General features: G+C 38.0%; 1 pseudogene; it reads left to right on the top strand.

Moving 5' to 3' along the window:
* Positions 1-4650: 4650 nt before the first annotated feature.
* Positions 4651-4768, top strand: LOC111736205 (annotated as a pseudogene).
* Positions 4769-8357: the final 3589 nt, after the last annotated feature.

Here is an 8357-nt window from a genome sequence, read left to right as displayed (position 1 = left end):
GCAAATGGGATGCAGCAAAAGCATTATTAGAAGGAAATTTATAGCCAATAAATGCCTACATTAAGAAAAAAGAAAGATCTCAAATAAACAACCTAACTTTACAAATAAAATTAAGTAAAAGAAATCAAGGGATAATAATCTGCACATTAGAAATTACAACCTAGTTTTAAAATATAATTAGCCAGAGAAAATGATATGTTTCACATATGTAATTAAAGCCAAGAACTAAGTTCATGTGTATAGAAGAAACATCACATTCTCACTATTTCAAATATTTTTTAATACTTTTATGGTCAAAATTTTTGGATTGTGTATTTCTACTCATTATTAGATCAGGAGTCAACATACATGATTTGTAGGATCATTTGATATTGTGCAAATCACTTAAGCTTTCTATATTTCTGATTCCTTACCTATAAAGCAGAAACAAAAATTTATACTCTAGTTATTACACAAGGCGTTTGTGAGGGTCAAATGAGATAATATATATTAAAGCAGCTTCAAAACTGGAATGTACTATATAATGTACTTCAGGTTGCAGCTGAAGAAAAACTGGAAATGTTAGCTATTGCATTCTAGGTGACCCAAGGCTATTGCTGTAGAAATCAGTGTTCGTTGGATGCCAGAGCAAACCATGTCTGATGAATTGTCTAACTACTCAGTGCTGCCTGTTCCTGGCTTCATAGACCAATATGCCATACTTTTGTGAGTTCTGGCGTCTTCTTTTATAGTTTCTAGGCTGTGGCTATTACATAAACAAAAAAAGAAGCATTGGACACTGGAGAATGGTTCAGGCCCAGAGGATAGAAAATAGGCAGCAGATAAGAGCTGTTCATAGAGGATTAAAGTGTGGGGGGGATGGGGGGTGGGAAGGGGGCATACTTCCTTTCATTGTGCTTTGCTTTATCGCACTTCAGTTTTTACAAATTAAAGGTGCTTGGCAACCCTGTGTTAAGCAAGTATCAGCACCAAAAAGATTATGACTTGCTGAAGGTTCAAATGATGGTTAGCATTTTTTTAGCAATAAAGTATTTTTAATTAAGGTATGTACGCTGTTTTTTAGACATAATGTTATTGCACACTAAATAGACTGCAGTATAGTATAAACATAACTTTTATATGCACTGGTGAACCAAAAAATTTATGTGACTCACTTTATTGTGAAATTTACTTTATTGCAGTAGTCTCAAACCGAATCCACACCATGTCAGAGAAATGCCTGTACACACATATACACCCTCTATTTCTGTTTATTATCAATGTTTAAATTACACTAAAAGGGCAACAATTTTCTTTTAGAGAATAAGTACTCCATTTTTTGTATAATTAAAACCTTGATTATAAATTTTAAAGTAGCCTACCCTGTTATCCTCATGTAAGAGACAAACGTAGAATCTGATTTCTTGTCCTGTGGGAACTTCTTCTTCCCCTTGCCACCCAAATTCACTTCTCAAGTACTCGTGTTTCTTCTATACGCATGAACTTAGTTCTGGGAAGAGAAGCTGTGAAGAAAATGAAACAATCACTGACTTCTTAAGAATATTGTATTTGCAGTTTCTGAGTCATTTTGATTCATACAGGTAAGAATCAGGGTTTAAATTAGGCAATTTCTGGCTGGGCAAGTTATTCTGTTCCTAAAATGGCACATGGCGAACGGAGGTGTGCCAATAGTGTAAAATGACTCATCATCAACCACAATTAGACTTTCTCGATTGCCTGCCAAGTGCTTGACAGGCCTGGGCTCAGAGCTGCACAGCCCCTGTCAAAGGTCCCCTTGACTTCTGGTAATCTTCCTCAGTTACTGAAAACTATTGATCCTATTTCCACACATCTCATTGTTAATCGGCTTGTCCTCAAGCGTCCCCATGGACACCACAGACCAACTTCACCTGTTAAATAAGCAGAGCTGATTCCTATTAGTATTTTTTCTCTTCTAAGTTAGAGTTAGACACCACCAACTAATGCAACTTTTAATTTGTTCTTAAAATAGGATAAACATTTCTAGATGACCCACTCATATGAGTTTCTATATTTGACAGTAGTTCAGCAATATAATTAGTATCAAGAGAGATGGTGGTATAAGGCAAGACCTAGATGGAAGAAAAAGAAGACGACAGAAGAGGCAAAGTAGGATTAGTCCATACAAACTTCGAAATCGATGAATTTAAATCCCTGATCAGTTTTTAGCTCTTTGTGATTACTTATTAAAACAGAACTGTAAAATACAGATACTCAGCTTTCAATACATTGATCTTAAAATGCAGAAAAAAACTTCCATTATGGCACATTGGCATTTCTGGCTGCAGGTATATATAATCTGCATAATAGTAACAAATTTAAAAATCTAACATGCCTACAGGAAAACAACAGAAGGAAACATAAATCAATCTCTTGTGTTTTTTATTTGGTTTTTGGTTTTTGATTTGCCAATACTTTGTGAAAGTCACACTTAGGTTAAATAATGAGGATAAATTTTAACAATCCCTACCATAGTCTGTGTCCCTCAGAACGGCACTGGGCTTTATATATGATTCTTTCCATTGTTTTCCAATTGGGTCTGCTTCAAGGGCAGACTGTGTTTCACTCCTTAGTTGTGGGTCCTGCAGCACCCTCCACAGTGCTAGGTGCACAGCAGACACTCGCCGTCAACTGAAGGGAAAGAAGTCAGGATTCTACTGTTTTCAGCCCCTCTGAATGCTTCCTATGACAGTAATGTAAACTCTAGCCAATTTTGCAGATACCCTCAGTTAGGTTTGCCCTCTCTTTAAGGGAATTTAATTCTGTTTCCTGGCCTGTTGCTTTATAAAATCATACTTCATTGTTGTAAAAGCAAGATGATACCTTCAACCCTTATCATTATGGGTGAAATCTCCCAGGACATCTGCAAGGGGGCCAGACAGAAAGACACTCTTGGAATAATGCCCAAACCCCCAGCAGAGAAAGGGAGAGCTGACATACCTTGTGTCAGAACATGTCTCCCTTGACCTTCTACCTCCTACCCCCACCATCAGGGATAAAGAGGGGGCTCCAGAAACCAACCTTCTCCAATCCTCTAGTCAAAGCCTTACCTTGACTCCCTCCTTGGGGTCCACACTACTCACTTTATCCCTGTTTAAGAGAATTACCTCAAAAGCCCCAAGCCCCAAGGTCACCCCTCATCTCTCACATTGTAGTTCTATAAGGCTCTGAATATCCCCAGTTCAGTCTTTTTTTTTTCCCCTCTCCCCAGATCCTGAGGTGTTGCCTAGATTCACAGTAAGTCATAGAGAACAAATTCCCTCTATTGTCATCCTCTTTTACAAATGTTGCTTCACCTTTTGTTCCAACAGAAACCTTATCCTCTGGGGGACACTGTGTATCCGGCAGCAAACTCTAGTAGTAGCCATTTTCTTCTTGACCTAAAAGAGAGGAAGTGTCCTCCTCACCCACCCCTTAACCTTCATGCTGCTTTCAGGCCCTTCTCCCTTTAATTCTGAAGCTCACTGTAACTGTCATCTATTGACCCTAAGTCATTCCTCCTCATTTTCCAAGGGGACTCTTGGTTCACTGTCACTCGCTCTGATACTAGTTTGGTCCTAATCTTTAGTGATTGCAATATACTTATAGTTGAGACTTCCATCACCTGAGCTGCTCCCATGGCCAGAGCCTAAGATCTCATCATTATCATCATGTATGGAGCTGTCCTCCCTCCATAACTTCAGGTATATACATCCCACTCTCTGTCCTCTAATGCCTTGTGCCAACTATTCTTCTGCCCCACTGACACCTACAATTCATTGCTCCTTAAATCTCTTTATTGTTCCCTACTTTCTTGATGGTTTCACTGACCTTCTTACCAGGCTGAAATTTCATAATCGATCCTTGGCATACACCCTTTACACCCTCGTCCCTCTCTCACTTGCTCAAACATAATTGGCAAACAACAGTTAGGTTAAGCCAACTTACCGCCTTCTCTTCCTACACCCTCTTTAAATCTATGACCATAATCATCGAGTTCTTTATACTGCCCAGCTGTCAAAGAATATCCCACTCTCCAAAATGACTAAGCCACACATTTTCTCCTCCTAAGTTCCCACATCTTCTCCTTTATCTTCGCTCTTCCTATTTCACTGAGAAAACTGAAGCAACCAGAAAAGAACGTGCACAAACTCCCACCATTGCTGCTGCCTACCCATCAGGCTCTGTATTCATTGACTCTTGCTTTCTACTCACTGCCAGAGCTGCTACTATCTAAAGGTGGGTCCAATCTCTGGGTACTAGATCACAGCTATAAGAAGTTTTACATGTACAGCTCATATTGATATTTCTCAACTGCAAGAAGCCTGTAAAGGAATATGTAAAGGACATTTCATAACAATTTGGCAATAGAGGAGATTTTACTATTTTTCTTAATGTAGACAACAGATTGAAGAGAAAAAAAGACTCTTGTGAGCATTACAGCTGACCATGAGCAGCAGTGAAGTAATGAAAAGACCATCGGCTTGGGGTTTAAATGCTAGTTTAACCGAATGACCTTGAGAAATATTCTAAGGTCATAATAACTTGAATTTGAATCATAATTCTGCCACTAACTGGATTTATAATTTGGGGAAATTATTAAATAGCAGATAGAAATGTTTCATATATTTTATTAAAGATTAGATACATTGAGTCTACAGCTATGCTACCCTGAACAAGCCTGATCCCTTCTGATCTCGGAAGCTAAGCAGGGTCAGGCCTGGTTAGTACTTGGATGGGAGACCACCTATGAGACCAGGTGCTGTAGGCGTAAAAAAATTTAAAAAATAAGGGATCGTAAGCTGACAAGATCCTTGCAATCTGTGACGTCAACCAAAGATTGCCTGCCTAAAAATAAATAAATAAATAAGATTAGCTACATTGAATCATGCAAAGCATACATTGCGTGTTTGCTTTCTTTTTCTTATTTTAATTTGTTAACATTATAATATGTAAAACATTACGTATTTTAAAAAGTTAAAACATTATAAGATCATTTCCATACTGTGGGAAAAGTGGCCACTCCCGCCCCACCCCCACTCCCGCACACACACCAAAAGATGTCCACGTCTTAGTCTCCAGAACCTGTGAATGTATTTCCTTACATGGAAAACAGGACTTTACTGATGTAATTAAGGATTTTGCTATGGGGAGATTGTCTTGCAGTATCTGGTTAGGCCCAGTATAATCACAGGGATCCTTAAAAGTAGAAAAGGGAGTCAGAAAAGTGAGGCAAAAGGGAAACTTGACTACAGAAGAGGCGGTCGAAGTGACCCAATGGGAGAGAGACTCAACCCATTGTGACAGTGGAAGAAGGGTGTCCAGGAACTTGGGCATTCTTAGGAACCTGGAAAAGGGAAGGTGATGAATTCTGCCCTAGAGCCTCCAGAAAGGAGCCTAGCCCTGCTGACATCTTGATTTTAGCTCAGTGAGACTCATTTGAGAATTCTGACCTCCAGAACCATCATATCATAAATTTGTGTTGTTTTAAACCTCTAAATGTGTGGCAACTTGTTACAGCAGCCATAGGTAACTAATACACATCCCTTTTCTTACCCCCACATCCTACTGCTATCGGTAACTATTTTCTACTTTCTGTTGTACCCTTCTTGTGGCTATATATATATATATTTTTCTAAATAAACAAATACATGTGTTTACTCTAATTTTTCTTTCTTTCTCACATGAAAGATTCCATACTATATCCAAATTCTGCCCCTTATTCTGTTTTGTACTTAACAAAATTCATACTTGTTCCCTTTAACCCCTGCACAATACTCTGTGGTGAGGCTGTGCCATAGTTCATTCAACCAGTCCTAAGCTGGTTAATATTTGTGTTGATTCCAATCTTTTGCTAATACAAAGAGAGAATCGATGAATAACTTTATGAATATGTTGTCTAATATTTGGGGAGGTGTTTTATTACACTGAATTCCTAGAAATGGTGCTACAGAAAAAGAGTAAAGGCATGTGTACTTTTGTTAAATATTGCGACTCCATAGAGGTCATACCACTTTTTACTTCAACTAGCAACATATGAGACTACACATGTCTTCATAGCCTCACCAAAAACACACGTCGTCACATATTTGTATTTTTGCTAAGCTGATAGTTGGGAAATCGTATCTTATTGTAGTTTTAATTTGCATTTCCCTTATTATGAGTGAAGACAAGCCTATGTTTCATATGGTTAAGGACCCTTAATCTGTGAACTGTCCTTTTATATCTTATCCCATATCCTTATACTTTTTAAATTTTTTCTTATATTTATCCTTATACTTTTTGAATTTTTTCTTCTCAATTAAGAAAAATTCTTTACTTATAAGGAAGTTAGCCTGGAACAGAGTTATCATCTGTTGCTTCAGTGAAGTACAATTTCTTCAATAAATCATGCCCTTATCTATCTGCTTCTGATTCTTTGATAATCTCTTGTTTCCGAAGGGACTTTTATTCTACTGGTTCTGTTTTCTCCTTCATCTCCATGCTTCCAAGAGACATTTCTCCTTTCTATGCTTCTCTATCTCCTCCAGAACTAGGGCTTTCCCAAGGTCGCCAAGTTTGCTTCTGCTCACCTTCCAGATTCTTTCATTTGACTGACTCCCAGTAACCAGGTCTTTGGTTCCCTGGGATTCAGGCTAGGTCCCCTTCATTTGGAGAGTAAGTCCTAATTGACATGATCTGTGCCCTTCTGCCACTGAGACCGCACTGACCTCTCCTTTCTTTTGTGCAAATCCTTCCTGAGTGTTCAGTCTAATGTAGGCTCTAGAGGCAGCTTTGCTAGTCCTAAGTGAATATTTCCCAACTGGCATGTAAACTGAAGTTTGCAGTGATGTCTCTAATTATGTTATGTATGTGTGCTATGGGAGATTTCATTTTATCTCCTTGTTGATCTGTGTGATTTTGGGGAGAATTATTAAAATGTTTATATTTATACCAGCACCTACAAGATCCTAGTATGTATTCAGCTCTAAATAAATGTTAGCAGTTATCATTAATTGTATTAAATAGAGGGTACATGGAAATCTGAAGAATAAGTATTGGGAAATTTGGATTGTTATGGGTAAAAAAAAATAAAACTGGATTTCTACCTAACATCCTAGTGTCCAAGAATGAACTATATATCAGGACACTCGACTTGGCAGAACACATTTGAGACCAGACAATACTTTGTCCTGAGGGCTGTCTTATGCCTCTAGCCACTAGATGCCAGTAGAACCCCATTCTCACAAGTTGTGACAAAATCTCTCTAAGACATTGTCTAATGTACCTCAGGAGGCAAAGTCACCCCCAGTTGAGAACCATTTCTATAAATGGAATAAATGCCTGAATGTAAGCGAATATCTTTGTGACCTAGGGGTACAAAAGAATTTCTTTAAACAAAATTTCAGCAACACAAACATAAAGCAAAACACTGATCACTTTCATGACATCACTCAGGTTACTTCGTTGACGATTAGACTGTTAGGGGACAAGAACCAAATCAGAAGAACTAATTAAGCAGTTCTTAAACTAACTGAGGTATCCAAGGCAAGCAAATGGTGAAACCAGGTATGTTTTCTTACATGCCCTTTTCCTGCACTTCCTGTGTTTTTAGAGAGTTACTTAGGAAATGGTGTAGGCTGGTGAAAAGCCTAAGAGAATCAAATTAGTTCAATTCCTGTCAAGTTCCCTTAAAATAGGTTATGAGAGTAAGTTCAACCTCTAGACTCAGAGGTATTATAAAGTTATAAATAATAGAAAAAATTGTAATGGGAAGAGCTGAGCATAATGTGACCACAACTTTATACCAGCAGGAAATGACCCATGGCTGATGGGAGAACTGGACTTTTTCAATGATTAACAGAAAATCAAGCTAAAGGATGAAAGGGTTAAAGTTATGCTTTATAGTGGAATCTTGCAAAAATGGTAAGAAGCTCTTGGGATCATCTGAACAGGACTCATTCTCTGAGATGTAGGCTCTATTCAAAGCCATAACCACCAGCCCACCTCTCCAGTGTACCGGAATCTTCACAGGGCCTCAGCCAAAGACCTATATGACCTGTGGGAGGTTGTTTTTGCCATCCTTTATCCTGTACTCTGCATGCTCCAATACCCTGCACTTTTTTTATTTAAAAAAAATCATAAAATTTATCATCTTAACCGTTTTTAAGCATATAGTTCAGTAAGGTTAAGCATATTTATTTTGTTGTAAACAGATAATCAGAATTTTTCAACTTGCAAAACTGAAACTATTCCTATTAAACAACTCATCTCCTATCCCCAGCCCTGTAAGCACCTTTTTACTTTATGTTTATATGAATTTGACTACTTTAATTACCTCATGTACATAAAATCTTACAGTATTTATTTTTTGTGACTGA

This window comes from Pteropus vampyrus, unplaced genomic scaffold, assembly GCF_000151845.1.
Source record: "Pteropus vampyrus isolate Shadow unplaced genomic scaffold, Pvam_2.0 Scaffold18, whole genome shotgun sequence".
NCBI lineage: Eukaryota > Metazoa > Chordata > Mammalia > Chiroptera > Pteropodidae > Pteropus > Pteropus vampyrus.
Note: the sequence above shows the minus strand (reverse complement) of the source record. Positions and strands in the feature narration are given on the sequence as shown.